The sequence below is a fragment of the Tiliqua scincoides genome, chromosome 3 (genome assembly GCF_035046505.1).
Source record: "Tiliqua scincoides isolate rTilSci1 chromosome 3, rTilSci1.hap2, whole genome shotgun sequence".
Lineage (NCBI taxonomy): Eukaryota > Metazoa > Chordata > Lepidosauria > Squamata > Scincidae > Tiliqua > Tiliqua scincoides.
Window position 1 is genome coordinate 177,998,986 of NC_089823.1, and position 23,418 is coordinate 178,022,403.

Below are 23,418 nucleotides of genomic sequence, written 5' to 3' on the forward strand. Positions count from 1 at the left end.
CCTTGAATGTAGTAGTTCTTGAAAGAAAGAACCTTCTTTGAAATTGTAAAAATCCCTATTTAAATAGGGATTTAGTTAAAGCCTGCCTATGTAAACCGCCTTGAATAAAGTCTTGAATAAAGACCAAGAAAGGCGGTATATAAATACCTGTTATTATTATTATTATTTTCAAATCAACCTTGCTCTCAACCTTTCAAGCTCAACCCCATCTTTTTGGGTGTCAGTAGGTGGATTCTCTGGGCATCTCTACTAATCAGCTGGAATACAGAACTATACATGTGGAAAGCACACAGGAAGAGTCTCTCAGTAAAGATGGTGTCCTTTTTGCAATTCCCAAATAGAAAGTGAATCATACAGATGGCATCACTTTCTGTGGTATGGATTGCCAAGAAGAAAAATTGGGTGGGCACCTCCATACCGCAGGGTTCAGATTTACTTGTAGACTTGAACTTGGTCCCAGGTGAAGAACATGGTGGAAGGAGCACTGTCTCTGGAAACAGTACAGGAACCTGGCAGTCATGCTATATATGGCCCTGGAATGCCCCAGGCTGTTCACTCAATGCAGGAAGCTACTATTGCTATGTTAGCAGCTTCCTACTTTGAGTGGCCTGTCTGGGGATGTCCCAGAAACATCTGCAGCAGCTCTGGATTCTGAATATCAGGTTTCAGCTCTGCTTCCAAAGACAAATGTAAAAAAGACAAATCCCAAATACAGGAGGGGGAAGATGAAGAAGGCTTTCTACTTTTGTGGCTTAGAGCATTTGCCTGCCTCTGGGCAAAAACAGATGTCTCCCCTTTGCACCCTTCTTTTTATACTTGCAAGTCTAACAAATAAAGAAATAACCTGCTAGAGTAGGGTGAATTAATGAGTGTATCTGTATGAGCATCACTGTATATTTGAGAGAGTACGCAGAAACCTTAGGCCTTCTGGAGGCCAAAAACCGGAAGTGATTATTTTCAACCTCCAGAAGGCCTTACGGCCTTACAAGGCCTTCAGAAGGCAGGGAAGGCCATGAGCAGCTTCCCAGGCTCTCAGAACACCTCTGGCGGGCAGCCGTTAGGGGGAGGCTTTCAGATCAGCATGCTGACCGAGTGCCATGGAGGATTGCCAGGGGGAGTGGATGGCACGGTGCCACCCCTTAGAGCTGGCACCCAGGACATATGCACCCCTTGTCACTGGCTTCATATGATATAAAGAACTCTCTCCATTCTTGGAGAGTTTGGGGCATTTTCTATAATCGTGTAGGAGACCCATTTGTCTGGACATTAACAACAGGTTTATCAGTGTGTGTAGAGGGACTGTACATCCAATAAACAACCACCACCACCCCAAGACAATACAAGAATAAATTTCCCTGGAGGTGAGAAGGACCAGGGTTCATGCTCCATGACCATGCACAACTTTTACCACATTGGCTAGCTTATTATCATGTGAATCAGCTCTTTGACTTTTAACAAGATTCCAAGATTGATTGGAGCAACACTGGTGGTGAAAGGACTTATGCATCCTTTCTGCACAGAGTTTCTCCAGGCTAAATTCTCCCCAAAACATCTATTATGCTGAAAAAAGTAGATATGCTGAACCTGTTCTCCTCCCTCCCCCATAGGACTAATATCAGGTTTAGTAGTAACCATGATCTGCGTAACTTACAATTTGTCATTTAACTTACAATTTGTCATTCCACTCCACTGGATGGATCAGACTACCTCCCCATGGTCATAGTCCTGATTCCTCCCCCCCCCCCCAAATACTTAACTGCTATTTGTATTTGAAAATCCAAACACACAAGGAACAATGTGGTTAGTGTCACCCCTAGTTTGGCCATCTGTATGGGTCAGAATTGAACCAGCACTGGAATCTAGATTATCCACACTGAAAGGAAACACTGCAGCCATTGCACAAAGCTTTCCATCCCTGTTCTACACCCAATACACATAATAGGTTAGGAGCCACCAGTGGGTTGTAACCCAATTTTTGTTGGGTCATGAAACTAACAGGGCAGATTAGGCTACCTGCATCAAGGGTTAAATAAATTGCTATGGGGAGAGGGGTTATACTGGTGCCCAATCACCAGTATAGCCACACCCCTTGGCATTTATAAATCAGGCAGCAGACTTTAGAGCCTCTAAAAAGTTTGAGAACCACTGAGTTAGCCCAAAGTTATCAATATCAAAGGCACATTTTAGATTTTATAGTGGGCATTATCAAAGCTCACATTAGTATGTCTTATTTCTGTTTCATCAACATATATTCATACAAGAATGGATGTTCATTTGAGCTCCTTTCACCTATTTATTTTCCTCATTTTGTTTCATTCCTTGTACCTCTCCTCTCCTTTCACAATCGCGTTTATAAAAGCAGCAGTAAAAATTAAGAAAAGGCCAAGGCTACAGCTAAAGGAGACCTAATTCTATGCCGTAGACAAAAACTTGTTGGAAAAAGAAGGGTTTTCAAGCAACACTGGAAAACAGGCAAAGTGGGGGATGGACACAAACCTCTCAGGACAGGGAATTCCATATTCTGGACACCACAACAGAAAAAGTCCTTCCTTCTCCCTTATTAAGGGGAAATGAACATGCATTGGGGGGGACGGGACAGTCTCTCTTGTATGAATGTTCTCCCTAGAACTGGTAACACATTGTACCTGGATATATTTGGGTACCTAGGTATCGCTATAAGTCTATACCTGGGATACAGTTATTCATATATTCCATTCAAAGTAGGCACAATCTGTGTAGAGTGCATATGGATTGTTGATCTGCAAAAACACAGATACATAACCCAATCCATCGCAACTACCTGCATGGCAATGCAGCAGAGTCAATCTGGCATCCACTTAATCCTGCAAGGGAGTTCTGGTCTCCAGAAGCTTCCTTAGGGGTAAAGGATCATTTGTATGGGACCAGTGTATCAACTTGGACCTGCACCAGCTCGATTACTGGCACAAATCCACATTGACTCATGAAGGTGGATCAGGCCCAGGAAGGGGGTCAGGATTTGGTGGGTGCCACTGCCACCAAACCTGTCCCTTTCCTGGGCCTGATCAACCCTTCTCCCTACCCCCATCACCACCCTGTTCTGCCTACCTCTACCCCATTTCATCCTCCCCCACCTCCTTCTAATCCCATATGTGGCCTTACCTGAGGCAGTGGGCATCTGTGATCCACTGCCAACAGACCTGGCTCTTGCCACTTCCAGCAGCAGCCAGTCTACACTCTCCAGTGTAGTCACATTCGCAACAGCCTGAAAGTGTGGTAGGCCAGCAATGTAGGATTGGACCCACAGTTATTCACATGGAAATGTGTAGTTGGGTACAGCACAAGGTGTGACCAATCCTGTTAATCCTACACACAAGTTTCATCTTGTGAACTAGAGAGTGAGGGCACAATCCTAACCCCTTATGTCAGTGCTTTCCAGCACTGGCATAGCGGTGCCAATGGGACCTGTGCTGCATCCTGCAGTTGGGTGTCACTCACGGAGGCCTCCTCAAAGTAACGGCATGCTAGTTTCCTTACCTAGGAGCTGCATTGCCCGTATGTCAGTGCTGGAAAGTGGGTGAGGATTGCGCCCTTAGAGTAATACTGACCTGAACCAGAACGACTGAACCTACACTGTTAATGGATTTACTCCTTGGTAAGAGGAACGCTTGTAGATGATTCTACAGACTGACAATTAACCCAGTGCAACCAACAGGGATTTTAATTTTTTTTCCCAAAGTAAATTAACCAAGCCTTCCTTTTCCTGATGCAATGTTCAAAATGCATTTTTTTATACTGAGATGTGAAGAGTGCTTTCACTGCCCAGAAACAAATTGTTGAGCATGAATGTCTTCTGAGGGACAAATGACATGTTATGCTGCAGCTGTACGCAATTAAGCCTCCCCAGCCCATTCTCCCTTGCAAAGCACCCTCAGGTGGGGGTGATCTGCATTACAGAACAGATGGGAGGGAAGGGAGTGCTTAACCTTTCCCCCACTAATCACTTGTTCCCCAGCTGTTCTGACCCCTCCGGGGTTCCAGAGCTGTGACATAGTCAGGAATAGGGTGGCTTCCCCCTCCCCCCATCTGAAGGGAACATATGTATATCATCATGTAGAACTTGTACACCATCATCTCTGCAAACTTCTTTGTGGCCTTGCTTGTTTAGGAATGTGAGTCCCAGCAATCTAAAAGCAGATCCCTTTAATGTGCACACTGAATCTGGCCACTGGTGATTGTTGTTGTTCTTGCAATTGAGGTGGTCTTGGTAATCCATTAAACAGCTCCTGGAAAAGATTCAAGTACGAAAGTATCATTACATTAGACTAATGAAAATCACTGCTCTGATATAAAAAGAATGGCAATTATGAAATCCATCCTGATGGCACAGCCCCATCATCTTTCATTTCACCCTGGTAAAATTACAATACAAGCATACTTCTTAAATAAGATATATTTTAGGGCTTACGAATGACTGTTTTAGGTTAAGAGTGAATTCTAGTGATGCTGTCCCAACTGCAAACCGATACTTAAATATTCAACAAGCGTCCATGTAGAACAGCTCAACATCCGCACCAACACTACTAAAAAAAAATTAATTTCTGACAAAAATGGTGAGAGTTGCTAAGTAGAAGGTAAAGGAAATAGAAAAAGTCAAGCTCAAGTTGTCAAAAGTCTTTAAAATAATTTTGTTGCTTTTATCTTAATGGAGCTGAAAGATAAGTGGTTATGGTGTCATTTTGAAATCCTACGCTATGTGGAGAACCTGATAATCCATCAAAGCTGTTTTTGCATTTCTGCTAGATTTTAAACAGTCGTCAGTGGTAACTTGAAACAGTTCTTTTCTTATAATGGTAGTCGCAAGGTTTTCCTCTGCAAGCTGCAAACTGTTTCAAGAAAAGATGAGTGTATGCCCCCAAATCTGGATCTATACTTAACCAAATTAACAGGAGTCAGGAGTATCATTCCAGAAATGAAACATTAAAATAGCACACATACTTAAAATGGGCTGAGCAAAACAACCACATCTACCCATTAAAAACTCCATTACATAATTTTGAAAGGTTTAAAAAAACAACGCCATTAGATGCTAAGATGGATTCTATTTTTAACTTGAACTGATGCCATGTCTAAATGTTGGGTACCTTGGCGCAATACCATAAGGGATCACATCAGAAGAGAAGCAGCAATATGATTCTATCTGCCTGATCATAACTAAATCTCCCTGCTGATGCAGCCACGCTAATGAGCTGTATCCTGCCGGGGGGGGGGCAGTCCTGGAGGCCTTCAGGTAGACCTATCAGGGACCTCCACTTCCCTGATAGGTCTACCTGGACCTGCGCCATCTCTATCTGGGAAGATGGATCGAGAACTAGAAAGGGGATAGGTTATTGGCAGAGCTGCTGCCACCAATAACTGCCCCCTTCCTGCCTTCTACACACCCCCATCCCCACAAAAGCCCCTGTCCCGTTCCATCCACCCCCACCCCCTGCTTGCCCACCACACCAACTTTCTAGTGCTGGGGCATCTTCACAGATTAATTGATGGCCAGGCGGCCTACAGAGAGGTAAGTAAAAAAGATTTTTACTTACCTCTCCCACAACATCTGGTTGCCCCCCACCCCACGATATGCAGCACGCAGTCCATCAGCAGTGCTGCATGCTATGGGTTGGCAGGGGTTAGAATTGGGCTGCCCAAGTTTTAGGCCCAAACCAGATCTGCAGCTGTTCCAAGGCAAACTACATCTGTGAGTCACAGCACTGTTTTCCGAGAGGCAAAAGTGCATCAGAAAAGCAGTGGGAGGGAAACAGGATAAGCACTTCTATCCTCTGCTGCGTTTCTATGAAATATCACCTTCCAATACAGTAATACTGCTTTTTATCAAAGAAGGCTGCAATCTTATATACATTTCCCAGGGAGTAACTCCCATAGAATGTAATGGGCCTTACTTCTGAGCAGACAGGCATAGGCTTGTGTAGGAAGCATGATGCACGTAGCCTGTAATACCATCTCAGAAACAAATGCCAGAAGAGTAGTTGCCTTTGGGCAGGTATACATTCACCAAAATCAAAGATCCTACACGTGAAGTGGAGTTGCAGACATCACCCACCATACACTCACACTGTGTCATGTGCCACAAGTGCCCCATCCCCGTTTTAAGAGGACAAGGGGCAAATTGAACCTACACATTCACATATTAACACATGTTAATATACAATAATGATGGTGCTACCGTGTTTCCCCGATAATAAGATCTATCCCGAAAATAAGCCTTCCCCTTACTGTGTAAGATTCCTCTAAAATAAGCCCTCCCCCGAAAATAAGCCCTATTGAGATTGCTACTGTAGTGAAGGTGATCCCCTGCGCTACACGCTACATTACGGTACCCTCTGTATGCACCGTCCCCCCCCCCGGTGAAACGCACGCCGCGCTCCGAGCTGCATCCAATCAGAGCTGCAGCAGTGAGCGCGTCATCCTGTTCTTCCCCAGTGATTTGCTTGCTGGCGCCATTGAGAGCAGTGCCGCGGAGGAGAGCTGAGGCAGGACAACATAAAAACCCGGTATGTAAGCAGGAGTGAGGGGGCATGATGGAGGATAAAAGAAGAACTCAGGAGGCATGATGGAGGATAAAAGGGGCATGATGGAGGATAAAAGAAGAACTCAGGAGGCATGATGGAGGATAAAATAAGCACTCAGGGGGCATGATGGAGGATAAAAGAAGAACTCAGGGGGCATGATGGAGGATAAAAGAAGAACTCAGGGGGCATGATGGAGGATAAAAGAAGAACTCAGGGGGCATGATTTGTTCACATTTACCTGTTTATTAAAATTGCTGTCAATGTTCATTAAAATAAGCCCTCCCCTGAAAATAAGCCTTCTGGTGTTTTTCTGTCCAAAAAAAATAATAAGACAGTGTCTTATTATCGGGGAAACACGGTATAATTTTGTGTGCGTGGCATATATACATATTATCAAATTTCCACCCTGCATATAAAATTTTTGGTTGGGAAAGTGTATAAAATGGCCCTCAGTCTGTAAGCAAGACAAGGATTTCAGTATAAGCCTGGTATTTAGCCCAGGACATCCAGGATGACTTTCCCATTCACTTCAGTGGAGGGAACTGGTTCCAGCAAACAATCCTTTGTTTATAATCAGTAGAAGGAGCATGCAATATGTTTTCCTCCTTTGGTGACATTGACGTTGCAATCCTGTCCACACTTATCTGGGAGTAAGCCCCATTGACTATAATGGAACTTCTTCAGACATGCATAGGAATGGGCCCTAAGAGGGAACCTATGAAATGCAAAATAGTTTGGTACTATTTGAATGCACTCAAATCTCTGGACAGGGGCAAAAGAGCAGGGCTGGCTCATCCATGAGGCCAACTGAAGCTGTTGCCTCAGGTAGCAGATTGGGGGGGGGGCATCCAGCTCTGTCCCCCTACTTGATTCCACTTTTGTTCCTACCACCACTCCCTGGATTAGAAAAAGAAGAAAGGGACAGAGATGAAGAAGAAATGTAGAGGGGACAAGAGTGCTGAGCACTTTGGAGAGTGGGAGGAGCAGAGGATAGTACATCATTAGGGAAAGGAGGCAACATCTGGCATGCTGCCTTAGGTGTCAGGAGGTCTTGGTCCAGTTCTGCTAAAGAGTCTTGTAACAAATTAGATTATGTATTGTGGTGTAGTTTCAAAGCAAGGCTCTCCGCCAGACGAAGGAAGCAGTCGTGTTTGTAAACTGATAGTATCCGAGGTGCTTTAGTAGGGATAGGCAGTTGGTGGTGCAGGGGACACATCCATCCAAGGTTTTCTATCCAGCCCCCAGCTTAGTCCCTGATCTCTAGTGCCTCTCCCCATAACCACAAATACACTGCAGTAATTTTGCCTTAGCAAAGACGTAAGTCCTATAACTCTTGTGCCTCCAATGTAAAGAGCAACTGAGGCTCTGTGAAGGTTTTCCTCTTATGCACTTCAGCAGCTCACTCCAGTGTGCTAGCCAAGGAACAGACAAATGAAAGTGAGTCACTGTGGTGAAAAAGAGGGCTTTGCCAAAGCCTCCTCTGATGTTCACACTGGGGAGAGGGGATGAAGGAGCCCTTTGCTTGTACCTGGGCTTGCCCAGGGCTAAGTCACTAGGTAGAGCCAATGTTGCTGGCCTTCCGGCTCTTGCTCAGTTCTAAATATGGCCCCTGTTAAAAATTAGTTGCCAATTACCATTCTACGGCAGCCTTGATCTTTTCTGCAACTTCATTGTGACTCAGCCGACAAATGTTGTTTGCATAAAAAAGGAGAATTCAGTATTATTTTAACTTTAGAAAAACAGAGATTAAATGTCACTCCTGATGTGGAAACACTGGAATGAATATTTGTGGCTTATCCAGATTGACAACCCCCAAATAATAATAACCTTGAAATAAACTAGATCCTCGGAGCATTTTCTTGGGTTGGAACTGGGCATTAAGGCACATGCCGAGCTGCCACCCAAAGCAGCAACCCTGCATTGCCTTTTGCTGTAATGCTGAGTAATACAAAACACATGACATGACATCATCATGTCGCAAGTCCCCTGTCCCCCCTCCCGAAACACACACACACAGCACAAGCAGCAGCCAATTAAGTGAAGGCAAACTTGGAATGCGGCAGTGTCACATCATACATTTCGTATCCTAGACACTGCCAAGGAGAGAGAAGGATGAGGTGAGGTGGAGCTGCTCAGTGGCATAGCCATCTGGCACCCAGGGGAACAAATTTTTTTAACACCAACCTAGTCTGCTGGAGGACTTAAAAAGGCACTTCTGGTTTTTGCTAAAATCAGAAATGCCCCTCTATGTCAGGCCTACTATGGCCTTCTGAAGCTCTGAGAGGCCACACACAGCCTCCCTGAGCCTCAGAAGACCTCCAAAGAGCACCCCAGACACCCCCCCAAGGTGTGATACCTGGGGCAATTGCTCTCTCATCCCCCCTTAGCTATGCCACTGGAGCTGCTGCTGTTGGGAACAACTAGACATCTGCTACAAACTTAGTTCTGGCTTCAGAATCTTCAAAGAAATGACCCCCAAAATCTGAACATTTTAGAAGAAGTCATTGGAAAGAACACAAGGATAGATTCATAAAAAACCCTTATCACTTACTTTCAATAAGCAGAATTTTGCCAACTCCTCTACAACAAGGTAATATACAAATTAATAACTTTGGAGATAAGATGAATGGTTTAGCCAGGATCGGCCCTATGATGAGGTGACATGCTCTGCTCTGAAGCAGAGCACTTCAAGCACTTGCTCTGAGTGGTGGAGTAGGGGGACAGCAAAATCTGCCACTGCATTACTGCACACTGTGGTACCTCACCATCATCACTCACTGCCACTGGCTCAAACAGCCCAATCCTACCCAGCACTCAGAGCTACCGAGGCGTTGAAAGAGCTACCACTGCATCCAGTTGGGCTGGGAAGCAGCACCAGGGCTACTTGGGGAAAGGGAGCTTAAGCTTCCTTACCTGGTGTAAGCCTCAGGTGTCCCCAATGGGTCTCCTTGGATCTGCACCTGCTACTGAGTAGGTGCAGATTTGAGATAACCTGTGTTGCCTCCTGGGAGAGGAGGGGGGTTAGGATATGGCAGCAGGGTCTGCCACCATCTCTGCCCCCTCCTGCTCTGCTCCCTTCCCCCACCATGTCTTCCCCATCCTCCCCCCACCCTGGAACGCCTCCCCCTGCCCAGACTTACCTCTCCATCGCCCAGCACTGGACCAGCATAGACTGTTGAAGGCATGCCTTGCAGCACTGGGCTAGCAGAGCCCACATTGGATTGGGTCCTATGAGTTCCTTTCTCCCATGCAATATGGTGCAAGGCATTCTGAATCATGTTCCTTCCTTCCTTCTTCTCTGGCCCTGGTCACTGTTGAGTCTTTCTCTTCCACCTCCCCAGAAACCAGTCTGCATCCATGATACATCCGTGGTACATCAGCCAGTGACCCAGCAAGCCAGTAGCCCCAACATAGTGTTTGGGCCAGACAGGTTCCTTAGGAAGAGACATAGAAGGAAGTAGAAATGTAAATGGAATAACTATTTGAAAATACTGTTTGAAAATAAATTCTGGATTGATTGCTACAAGGAGGGAGGGAACGCTAAACTGGTAACACAGAAATCTGAGGTGTTCTTTGGAAGGGGATTGATTTATTGATTGGTATGGAGGAGACATGGAAAGATGAAGTGTTTGGTTACACTTTTAAACAGAAATGTGATGTGTCTGTAGGTTTGTGTCCTGTTTTGAAAATATAAGGTCCGCCTTGTTATTCTGCTTTTTCTCTGATCTCTGCCTTGAAAGAAGCCTGTGCGTTTTAAGTTTGTACTGAGACTGATTTAACTTGAAGACTTTTTACTCCTAGAAAGGCAAGGCAGAATTTAATCATATTTTGCTCCTTTCCTTTGTCTAAGCAGCCTTGTGTGAGTGTATTGAAACCACCTAGTAGCTTTCAGAGAATGATCAAAGTCTACAACTCTGTCTAGATTTTACAAACTGTACAATATGTTCCTATCTTCCTTCCCTTTGTCTACCATTTGCCTGATGAAGAGTTCTGTAGAACTCAAAAGCTTGCTGTTTGATACTTTGTTACTTTTGGTTTGTCCTAAATAAAATACCCTACTTTGGATTGTGGATATCTCTTCTTCTGGTCAACATAACACAGCCACCTATGATTTTATGTTGCTGGTCTTGGACAGCAGCAGAATTTCTTGGGCAAACTGTGGCATCAAAGAGGGGGGGGAGAGAGAGAGGCTTAAAAGGTCTAGTGCAGGGATGTCAAATTCGTTTCATACAGAGGGCCGAACAGCATTCATGATACCTGCTGAGGGCCAGAAGTGATGTCATTAGATAGAAAGTGATGTCATTAAATAGTTCATGACCAAAAATAATCACTTTTTCTCACTTAGGAACTCGTTAGCTGCAAATGACAAAGAGAAAACACACAAATCTTGATCATTTTTCAAGATATGGGAGAGCCCAATTTTCAAGTGGACTGCCCTTACAGCAGTAACGCTTCAGCATTGCTCAGCAGCTGAGAGTATGAGGGCTGGATTAAAAGCTTCCATGGGCCGCATCCGGCCTCCAGGCCTTATGTTTGACATCCCTGGTCTAGTGTTTTAATGATTGTAGTTTGAATGCCGGTACAGGTTCCATTGACAAATATTGGCAACAGAATGCATGTGTCTTCTGTGCTCTCTGAGGCATCTGGTGGGCCACTGTGTGATACAGGAAGTTGGACTAGATGCACCATTGCAAGGCCCATAAGAGAGGGGCGTGCATGGGGTTCATTGTACCTGGGCCCAGGATCAGAAAGGGAACCCAGATGTCAAAAGAAGGGAGCTGGAAATTTCCTGGGATCTTTAAAAAAAAAAAAAAGTTTGCATATAGTGTGTGAAAACTAGCATTCACATTTTGTGTAAGCCTATATAGTTTTATATATCATCATTTGCAGAAATTCTGATCCAGTGGAGAAGGAAAGGGGCCCAAAAGAAATTTTGCACCCCCTGATAAAATTCCTTTCAGAGGCTCTGGGCCTTTGGTTGATCCCACAGGGCCCTTCTTATGTTCTTTTGTTCTTATTGTGTATCAAGGTGATATGAAGTTATGTGACAGGGTAGTTATTCCACACATGCAAATCATGACTTGATTTTTCAGTTACTGACTGATGAACGTGCATGTGTACACCTGGTCTTACCCATCAATACAGGACCAACAATAGAAATAACTCATATATCATATGAGGTGTGTTTTTTTTTTCTAGTGGCATTTATGATTGATTGGCAATTGGTTTAGTCCATCAGGCTTCAAGGATGATGTAATCCTTCGCTGTTGAGAGTTGGTACTAGAAGACTCAGGTGTTTAGAAGCAAGGATGCAGTAAAAGCTTAGCCAATAGCCTGCCCTGTGGCTCAGAGGCAAGTTGGGAGGAGATAAAACAGGAGTCGTCTGGGCCTTTGATCCGGTGCTTGTGGGTGTGTTCATTAAAAAGAACATTGCCTTCTCTTGATTAAAAGTATAGGAAGCCAGATTAATTCCTGGTCTGCCTTTTAACAGAATTATACTGGTAATTAATGTTTTAGAGCTAGTTGTGTTCTAGCGAATGGCATTTTTAAATGTGTGTTTCTCTGAAGATGTGTTTAACATTTATGAGAGTACTAATAGTATTAGAGATGGTAAATACAGTCTGTGAACAAAGCCTAATGAATTCATAAATTTGGCGCGTAAGCATTTGTTTGGAGTCTCGTACCTAAGAGCACATGTTTGAACTACTGGGTGAAACGCAGGCAGTCTTATTCTGTCAGGCTTCTTTAGCTGTTGTGGTGCCAGCAATTGCTTCCTCCTTCTACTTGTTCTCGCTCAGAAGCCAGTAGCCACCAAAACACCTGGGTTGAGATAAGAACTGTTGGCATTTTGTCCCCCAGCCTGTGCTGCTGTAAGAAAAAAATGGATTGCAGACAGGGGGCAGTTTTGCATCTCTAGCCCAATGAAGGAGAAGCCAAGACCCCTGCAGCTGTCATCTGCCACCAGGTTCTTCCTGGTAGCCCCCAGGGCTATTTATATCAGACTAGCCTCAGAAACCAGAAGCTACCAGAACATCTTGACTAGGGTTGCCATCTTGTGCTTTCCCACCCCAGTCCTCACTACTCGAAGCTGCTGTGAGGATGAAGAGACAACTCCTTGCAACTGGCACCTGCTGCCAGGTTTTTTCTGACAGCTGTTTTTCTGAAGGGTCTGAACTGGTCCAGCATTATAATCCACCGGCTCAGCCAGAAACGTGATTGTTTGGGGCTTTCTTAAGGTATGGAATCTGTTTTTAAGATGCCTTGACCTGATTTATTAATAAATCCGGTAAATAGAATGGTTGGCAAACTTCAGTCTCGAAAGACTATGGTATAAGCCTTCAGCACCTGGTATTCCCATGCTGTCTCCCATCCAAATACTAACCAGGCCTGACCCTGCTTAGCTTCCGAGATCAGACAAGCACCTGACCCCTTTGCAAAATGCTGCATGTCCCGTAATATATACATACATATCAGGCAAGACCTGTTAATACAGCCACTCTCTAGTCATCTACCACAACCCATGCCAGTCTCCCAACCCTTTCCCAATGAGTTTGTACAAGGGCCACCATCCAGGGCATTAAAGAATAAAACAGGCACTGCATTAGGCTAGGGTTATTTTTTGGTAGTAGCCAAATCCCATGGTTGCAGCAGTGCACTAGAAATCTAGCTACTGAACAATAAAATCAGACTTTTAAATGGATATGCAAAACTTAATGAAGCCTCTGAATGTACTTCTAATAAAAGATCATCATGTCCCAGCTGTGCAAAGACTTATTCCAATGCATACTGGGATGTTCCCTGTCACATATAGTACAGCAGATGCTCTGAACGCCACTGCCTGAATTAAGGCATTGTTAATTTTTCCCCCCCTTAACCTCTCAATAATAACTCTGCTGGTTTATTTCAAGAAGAAGAAATGTATATCGGTTTGACACAGCTGCAAAGGAAAGCCTAAATCCAGAGCTTTGCATATTCTGCATAGGCATCACTCAGCATGGAATCTGGAATGTGGTGCAGAATCTGACTTTCTCAGAATCTCAGCTTTCATTTTCAAAAAAGCCAGTTTCGTGCTTCATCCGGGACGGGGCTTTTCGTGGATAAGAAGGCAGGACTGCTGTGCTTTAAACAGCTTTTTTTTTCTATACACATATCCCTATTTTAATCCCCCAAGCCCTTTACCTCTGATAACTTTCTGCATTCTTCCACCACTCTACCATGCAAGTCCTTTCTAAAATTTGGGGAGAATCCAGATCTTACAATGCATTATGCAACTTTGTAGGAAACCAGATCAAAGGCTTTCAAACTGAGTTCTTCAGTATTGTGGGTAATCATACTTAATAATATTCCTATATGACTAATAATGCTGAAACAGAGACGCCTGCGTTGGCTTGGTCATGTCGTGAGAATGGATGATGGCCGGATCCCAAAGGATCTCCTCTATGGAGAACTCGTGCAAGGAAAGCGCCCTACAGGTAGACCACAGCTGCGATACAAGGACATCTGCAAGAGGGTTCTGAAGGCCTTAGGGATGGACCTCAACAAGTGGGAAACCCTGGCCTCTGAGCGGCCCGCTTGGAGGCAGGCTGTGCAGCATGGCCTTTCCCAGTTTGAAGAGACACTTTGCCAACAGTCTGAGGCTAAGAGGCAAAGAAGGAAGGCCCATAGCCAGGGAGACAGACCAGGGACAGACTGCACTTGCTCCCGGTGTGGAAGGGATTGTCACTCCCGGATTGGCCTTTTCAGCCACACTAGACGCTGTGCCAGAACCACCTTTCAGAGCGCGATACCATAGTCTTTCGAGACTGAAGGTTGCCAATACAATGACTAATAGTAATATGTTGATGATGATGATGATTTTATTTAAATATTTAATTAATTTAATATTTAACATTAACACCAAATACAGCATTTAATAATCACAAGACACCAAACAGAACCATCAGTTTATCTTGTAGCAGAATAGAGTGATGGTTCTCAAAATATATGGAGGAATAGTTGGTGTCAAAGAAGCTTATACTTTTGCTGGACACCTCCCCCTCCCCAGAATTTAGAGCAGAAATCAAAATGCAAAGTGTTGTTTCACTTAGATCATCAGTGAAATAATATAATCTTCCAATTTTTTTATTGATCTGGCATCTTAGAGCATTTTTTTGATTGATTCACTGTCCTCTTTCTATAATCTTTTTCTTTAATCCAGGGGTTCTCAAACATTTTAGAGGCCCTAGAGGCAGCTGCCTGGTTTAGAAATGCCAAGAGGTATGGCTATAATGGTGATTGAGCAGCAGTGCTCCCCCTGAAGTAGTAGTTTGTTTAACCCTTCTTGTACATAGCACAATCTGCCCTGTAAGTTTCTCAATTGACCAAAAATTGGGTCATGATCCACTGGTGGGTCCCAGATCACAGTTTGGGAGCTGCTAACATCCTAAACCTTTTCTCACTGATGATTTTCCTCTAATGGTCTCTCGCAGTTTGGCCCAAGACCTCCCAACACCTAAGGTGACAACACCAATTGATGCCCTTTTACCTGGTGGTGCTTCAGTGCCACCCCCACCACTTTGTCTCTTGCTCAGAGGTGTCACTCCAGTGCAAGAGGTAATTGTATCACCCCTATGATAGACCTCCTCCCATACCAGACCATACAGAATAATTTACAATATCATACACACAACCTAAGTGCAGTGGCATCACTAGGGTTGGTGTAAGCCCATTTTTTATTTATCAATTTATTTATTTATTTTAATATATAACCATACAGGTTATATATACAACCAACAAACCAGTAACCAACAAAATACCAGTGACCGACTTGATGGCACTCACACAACTGAATAAGAGTTCTGCAATTAGCTCTGATACATTCAATTGAGAGCTGACTCATACTAACACTTTACTGGTTCCCTGATGTGTAATAATGACACCTCCTTTGCTCTTGGAACAATCAGTCTCATTGGTCAGTTCTGAGTTAAAGAAATCCACTTTTTGTTACAGAAGACAGTTGTGTTTTCCTTTCCTTCTGTTTTCTGGTTATTTGGCTATAATTTTTAACAGATATTCCACACAGTTTGTTTCATTGCATTCTGCATTAAATTAGGCATCCAGTGATATATAACATGTTGGCATTATTCAAAAATACCAAGATTTTCACAGTTTTGGCCACTACATCCTGAGTACATCACCTGGTGCAGTCCATACACCCTAGCAACACCACTGCTCTCACTCCCTAGATTAAAAAAAAAGGTAAGGAAATGCTGTGGTCCACCACCCTCCTCTCCATTCTCCTCTGCTTTTTCTGAATCCAGAGATTTCAGTGAAGAGTGGTGGAGGGCAGTGAGTAGTTAGTGCCCCTCACTAATCCATATTTTGATCCTCTCAAAAAATGGATTAGTGGGGGGTACTAGCCACTCACTGTCCTCATCTCAGTGAGTTCCATGAGTGGTCCAGCTGTTATCTTGTTTTGCCACTGTTTTTCCCCTTGTTGGGGTCCAAAACCAGGATAGGCCTGGTTTAGGGTTAAAACAATGGGGGGGGAGGGGAAGAATTGACAGAGGCTGGATGCAGCAGTTCCATCCTTCAATAAGGCATAGATTGAAAACTGCTACATGACCCTTTTCTTGTTTTATTTATTTGGTAATGTCACAATCCAATGCTAAGCAAGTTTGCAGTGCGAAGAAGTGGATTCTACTGGGTTCAGTGAATTGTACATAGAACTTTAGAAGCAAATTCCAAAGGATTCAACGAACATTACTCATAGGTAAGTACAGTGCTTTTTTTGTAAAAAAAAAAAATAGGTGCAGGAACTCACAACTTTTTATTTATTTATTTATTTATCTATTTATTTATTTTTAAACCATTTTTTATACATGCGCGCGCACACACACACACACACACACACACACACACACACACACACACACACACACACACATGTCCATCCTGTGTGAGCTCCCTTATAGCAAAAGCACTCCTGCCACAGCTGGAGTGAAACACCCCATTTTTTTTTAGGTGGGGAGGTGCTCCATTGGGCTATAGGAAACTCTCTCCATTGGGCTATAGGAAAGCCTATACAGTAGTTAAAGTGTTCAGAACAAATATATAAGGTCTTGAGCCCAGCTGGTGGCCATCAGTGCCTCAAGTGTTAGTTCCAAACACTTTGAGCCTAAGAGCTCTGGTGCTCAGTGGCTAAACTGTAGATCTGTGAAGCCAGAGGCTTGGGGTTCAAATCCCACTGAGGAATATTTTTTTTTTTTTAAGGTGGGAAGGTGCTCCATGGCTGCAAAATATAAAGGTTGGTTGCTAGTTGCCAAAAGAGGGGCCAGTTGAGGCTGCAAAACTCCTCAAAGTTCAGTCCCAGGCAGGCTCTTTTTTGAACTTTTTTTTTTTAAAGTCCCAGGTAGGACTTAACCCACAGCCTCCAGCAGGGGGCTCACTTCAGGAGCTTAACTGTGGGTTAAGTCCTAACTGGAACTTAAAAAAAAAAAAAAAAAGGTCAAAAAAGAGCCTGCCTGGGACTGAACTTTGAGGAGTTTTGCAGCCTCAACTGGCCCCCCTTTTGGCAACTAGCAACCAACCTTTATATTTTGCAGCCATGGAGCACCTTCCCACCTAAAAAAAATATATATATATATATTATTCCTCAGTGGCATTTGAACCCCTAGCCTCTGGCTCCACAGACCTACAGTTTCACCACTGAGCCACCAGAGCTCTTAGGCTCAAAGTGTTTGGAACTAATACTTGAGGCACTGATAGCCACCAGCTGGGCTGAAGACCTTATATATTAGTTCTGAACACTTTGACAATAGACTTTCCTATAGCCCAATGGAGAGAGTGCTGGGCTGTGGAGCACAAGGTTGGAGGTTCAAATCCCTCCCTAGCCAGCAGTGCAGAGTGGGGTGGTGCAGGCAGGGGAAAAAAGGTGGGGGCAAGGAGGAGGGAAAAAAAGAGGGGGCAGGGTGGTGCAGGCAGGGAGGAAAAAGGTGGGGGCAGAGAGGAGGGGGGGAAAAGGTGCCGGAACGGCGTTCCGGTGTGTTCCATTACAAAAAAAGCCCTGGGTAAGTATGTCTAAGATTGTAGCATTAATCATGTATTTTGCCCTAGATAATTTCTTTATTTCAAGGGGCTGACTGAGAAAGTTTAGAAAACCCTGGATTAGAGGGTGATGTTAAATTGCCTTACTTTCTGTGAGTTCAGCAAACTGCTGTGTATATTGTGCTAGTTTCAACATTATAACTTTTAAAAAAAATGAAGTTTGCACTGCATTAGAGTCAGCAGCTCTTTTTTCAGTGATGAGGTAGGAGAAGAAATAAGTCATGGGGGGGAACACCTTCTATATTCACCAGCCTTTCCAAATAATTTTTCAATTTAGCAATTTTTCAAACAATGATTTGCCATCACTTGATATTATTTGGTATGGAGATAAATATACCTCTGGCTGATCAACAACTGTCATACTCAGCCTTTGACACCAATTATCTATTATATATTCTTCTGTCAATATCTGCTGTCTAAATCTTACGCAAAAGCATTGCGCTTCTGGTAAGAGAAAAATGTGCCTTTTCTAACTGCACAAATAACCAACATTTGAACTACCTGTTTCCCTCTCGTCATCTAATGAGGGTTATATAAACTGTTTTTTTCAGATTAACCATCAGATCTGTTTGACTTAATGATTGAATGGTGATGGGGGCAGGCACCTGTCAAATCCAAACCCCCATCTTGGCCTCGATCTACTTTCACATGTTCGCATGATATCAGTGGCGCAGGTCCACGTTGACTCACCAGATGGTAAGGAGCTTACCCCAGGGCAAGGGAACAAATGTTCCCTTACCCAGAGGAAGTCTCCGGAGGCCAGAAGTCCCTCATGGGATACAGCAGCTGCATCTCCATGCAGGGAGTTAGGATTCAGCTGCCTGAAACTTTGACTGGTTTAGAATCTTTGCCATCTGAATATTCACTTCACCAGTTAACCATTGAGCAGCCATCAAACATAATGCCAGATCTACCAGAAACTTTAGGGTTCGCCTTTTTTCCTAGGAATATTTGAGTGCCCTGCTCTTTGCAAAGGCCTATGCCATTGCCTCACTCAGTTCAATAGCTGCCCATCCCAGTGCTAGAATGGAAGCCCCTTGTGAGCATTTCCCATATAGCAGCAAGAGCAAAACTGCATTGTTTTACAGTGCATGAAGACTCTATTTATAACAGGTTTGTGTGTGTGTGTGTGTGTGTGTGTGTGTGTGTGTGTACTAGGCTGTGGGGACGTTTTTGTCGCAGAGAACATTTATAACAGTGGAATAATTGAAGGACTGAAATGTCAATCAAGGAGCAAGTCTGGTCTACTTAGCACATAATATGCATTTTAGAAAACAGGCTAATTACATAATTACCTAATTATGTTTCATTTGAAAGGGTCATTCTTCTCTTTAGACAATTAATATGTTTGTTTAACAGAAAGAGAATTGGCTGGATTAAGGAGAGGTTCTTATTTATTGCAGAAGCAGAAAAAAGTTTCCAAACAAGTTGTTCTGCTCTCTGATTTCACAGCTTTTAAAGAAAGGGAGCAATTTACGTATAATGGGAGTGGGGTGAAGGGGGTGAGTTGCGATCACAATAACATGAATTGCTTAATCTAGAAGCTGCTTGGATCAAGAAATGCAAGACTGGGCTTTCACTTGGGACAGGAAAAGTTTAACATTACTTAAACTCCTCTGTGGCTTTTATTTACTTTTGAAATGTTCAGGTCAGAGTGCCCCAGTTTTTGTCCTTTTGTCTTCACAAAAGGTTTTTTTTCAGACATAATGTTAATGGGTAATTTCTGCTGTCATTATTCCAGTCTAAGTTAGAATGAGATTATTTCCCTAGAGCTTCAAGCATAGAAACAAGTGACTGGGATTTATAAATGCACAGTCTTGGTATAGTTGACTTATTGGGATAGGGTGGGCTACAAATTCAAGCAAAGATCATCTGAATCAGTTTCACACAAAGACGAAAAAAGGAGGGCAAGACATGATGTACCATAGAGGCAAACTGCAAATAAGGACATCCCTTGTTCACATCTCACCATCTGCTATTAGTTCTCACTAGTTGGTCTAAGGCAGGTCATTCATTCACAATTCTCTAGTTACAATATGATGATCATGACATAGTGCAAACCTGTGCATGTTTACTTAGAATTAAGTCCCACAGTATTTCATGGGGCTTATTCCCAGGAAAGTGTGTGTAAGATTTTGTCCTTACCTTGTTGCAAGGATTTCATCAAGATAATACTTGTGAAGTGCTTTGCACATTTAAAAAACATCATTGATAATAATAATAATAATAATAATAATAATAATAATAATTATTATTATTATTATTATTATTATTATTATTATTATTATTATTATTATTATTATTATTATTATATTAATAATTCATTGATTAATATTAATTATTATTATTATTACCAGCAGCAGCCCAGATTCAACAAAAGTAATCAACTCATTCAAGCACACTTCAGTGCATGGATATTTTTGCTGGATGAAGGGATGCCATTGGAGGTCAGCCAGATCAGATACTGACTAAGGGCCTATGTCCATCAATGGGCTCAACCAGGCCAGTGTGATACCTGAGCTCTCAGTACCATTTCAGATGTAGCGCTGAATGTAGCACTCAATGCACATCAGAAGGCAGGCAGGAGATACTATGGGGGTCTACTGCAAGTCTTCACCCCAAGGCCCCTGGCAACCTTTCACTGGCATTATCTGCATGCAGTCCTCACTTGGAAAACAGCCCTATAACAGGTAAGAAATCCTGCATCCAGGGTGGGGGATTACTTCAGAGATGGTTGGCATGCTCAGCTCCTATAGTGCTGTTCAACTGTGTGACATGTTGCAGTACTTCATCTGGTCTCTCCATGCTCTTCCCCAACAGATAATTGACATTTTCAGACAGGACTTCCTCAACATCGGATTGGTGGGAGACCTGCACATGCAGTAGCATGTTTCTTCCACCATGTGCAAGGAGCTATGGAATAGAACAGGGGTGCCCAAACCCTGGCCCTGGGGCCACTTGCAGCCCTTGAGGTCTCTCAATGAGCCTCTGACCCTCTGGAGATTTGTTGGAGCCCGCACTGGCCCGATGCATCTGCTCTCAGCATGAGGGCGACTGTTTGACCTCTCACATGTGCTGTGGGATAAGGGCTTCCTCCACTGCTTGCTGTTTGTGATGCAGCAAAGGAAGGGCCAGTCTTGCTTTGTGCAAGGCCTTTTACAGGCCTTGAGCAATTTCAAGAACTTCAATCATTCATATAAGTTCATCTTTAATATAGTCATTTATGTAAATGTATGTAAATTTATTCAAATTTTAAATGTAAATTATTCATTTTTCCCCCAGCCCCTGACACAGTGTCAGAGAGATGATGTGGCCCTCCTGCCAAAAACTTTGGACACCCCTGGAATAGAATCATAAACTATTATCTGACTGGATGACACCTTTTTCTAGAACAATAATTATAAAACAGAACATTCATAAGTCTTACCACTAGCTGAGCTGATTAGCTGGTAAAAGGGGGGAGTATTTAAAATATGGCACAAAATGGCTGGTATTCCAATGTGAACAGTAGGTTCTGCCTTCCTGCAAGGGCTTCCCCATTCACTTCAATACTGTAAGAAAATCAAAGTATACATTCTCTCCTCAAATGAATACAGTAACCACACGCGCAACAGTTCTTTTGTGACTGTGCAGGAACCCATCAAATTGATATCCAAATTATGATCAGTGATTATAGTCAAACTAATCTGAGTTACTGCAGTAATTCAGTCACACTGTTCCCCATAATATAGTAAAGATTAATTAGCTAGATTTGAGTTTTTCCAACACACCTATTTATTTCAATTGACAACATAAATTCAGTGTAAGCCCCTCTCCTCTCAAATATTTGTGGTGTTATGCAAGAATCAGAACAAGAACCAAACAAAAGAGCATAGTTTACTTGACATCCAAGGGGCTGATTCTAACATTGTATTTTAGTGGCCCAAGTCATAAGGTATGTGTTACTTGAGGATTGTTAGGTTCATGTCTTTTCCATTCTGAGACCTTAGCCTTTTGGGGAGAAAACCTGGACTACTTGTAGCCCAATCCTATTGGACTTCCCTACTGGTGGAACAAGCATTTTGCCAACACTAATTACCTTACAGCAGTCATAAAATGTACTTTGACAGCGCATGAAGGTGCACACTGCTGGAGTGCTGGTGGGATGGCTGGAGACTTTCCTCATATGCCAGCGGATCCAGCATGCCAATGATACTTCCACTTACTTCTCCAGTCTGTGGGCAATCCAAAATATGGTGTGAATTTATGGTTTAGGGTTTAAAGAAATGTCACTCAACTAGGGCCTCCACTTCCTATCATGCACGCAGATCTCCAAAGCTTGAATACTAGTCTTGATTTAAGACAGAGAACTTTTTTTTTTTTGCACTTAACATGTGAAGCAGCATTTCGAATTAAAGCCCTCTTCGGAGTAGCCCACAACATAACAGCTCATCCTACAGATTGAACACTGTCCTATTTCCTGTACAGCGCTGTGATTCAAAGATGAATAGCACAGACACAAAGCTGTTTAAAAAATGCCATTCCCAACAGTTGCTACTAGCTCAAAAGTGATGTTCTCTAATATTTTCTATGTGCTTTTAAGTTTCAATCCTTGAGAGAATGTGCACGCTTCAGTGGAATCAAAGCTGCAGCCCATCAATGTAAGAAAAATCCTTCTCAAGGAAGTGACTTTGTGTTTGTTCAAGAGACAACAACAGCTTCTACCTTTGCCCTTTCCCAGGGAAGGGGGATGAGAAGAGTTCTATAAATGTTGATTTGGAAAACCATATTGCCTTCAAAACAACCACCTTCCCCACAAACGCTTGCACAGAAAACAAAAAAAATCATCCTGATCATTTCTGACAGCCCCGAGGCTGCATCTTTAAGAAGTCATCAGAAATATGGTTGCAATGGACATCGTATGTCTTTGCAGAAAGCCAGTATGATGTAGCAGAGAGCCAAATTCCTCTTCAGTCAAAAGGCTTGCTGCCTGGACCTGGGCAACTTTCCAACTCTCAGTCTGATCAATCTCACAAGTTGTGCAAGGGTACATAGAGAAACACCATAGTTGCCACCTTCACCTCTTTGCAAACCTGCAGGAACATAGAGTTACCGCAAAGATGCATCTTAAAACCTGTGATTTCTGTGGCAGGGCCTGGTGATGTCACAAGACTGCCAACCCTTGAAAAACAAGGAGGGAACTGTTGCTGGGGCAGAACCCAGAAGTAAAGAGTTAGGGTCCAGCAGTCGTTCCAAAAGCATCTCATCATTGCTCTCTCTCCACCTGGGAAAAAAGGAGGAAGAAAGCTGAGGAAACCGGGCCATTACATTTCCAAAACTGATTTCAATGCACATTTTGCATATTAAAATTTTCATTTTAGGAGTTTTACATTTAGGGATTGATTTTCTTGTCCACACAATAATCTTGTGAGGTGGGTTCATTTGAGAGAAGGCTACCTGCCTAAGGTTGTACAATAAATTTTAGGGATGAGCAGGATGATGAACCTGGATCCCAAATCCAACACTCTGTCCAGTATATACTGATTGTTCTTCAAAATAGTTCCAACTCAACATAGTTCCAATAGTGTTCCAGTTGTGGAAAGAGTCACACTCCCCCTAAAAGTGGATTGCTTAGGGCTGCAGTTAAATCTGGCCTATGGAGGCCCAACCATTAACCACTAAGCTACAAAGCGCCTTTCACCAGCTAGGGCAAGTATATCAGCTGCCATTCTCCACTATACAGAAATAGCTATAGCTACCAATGCTCTGGTAAAATCTTGTAAGGATTACTGTAATA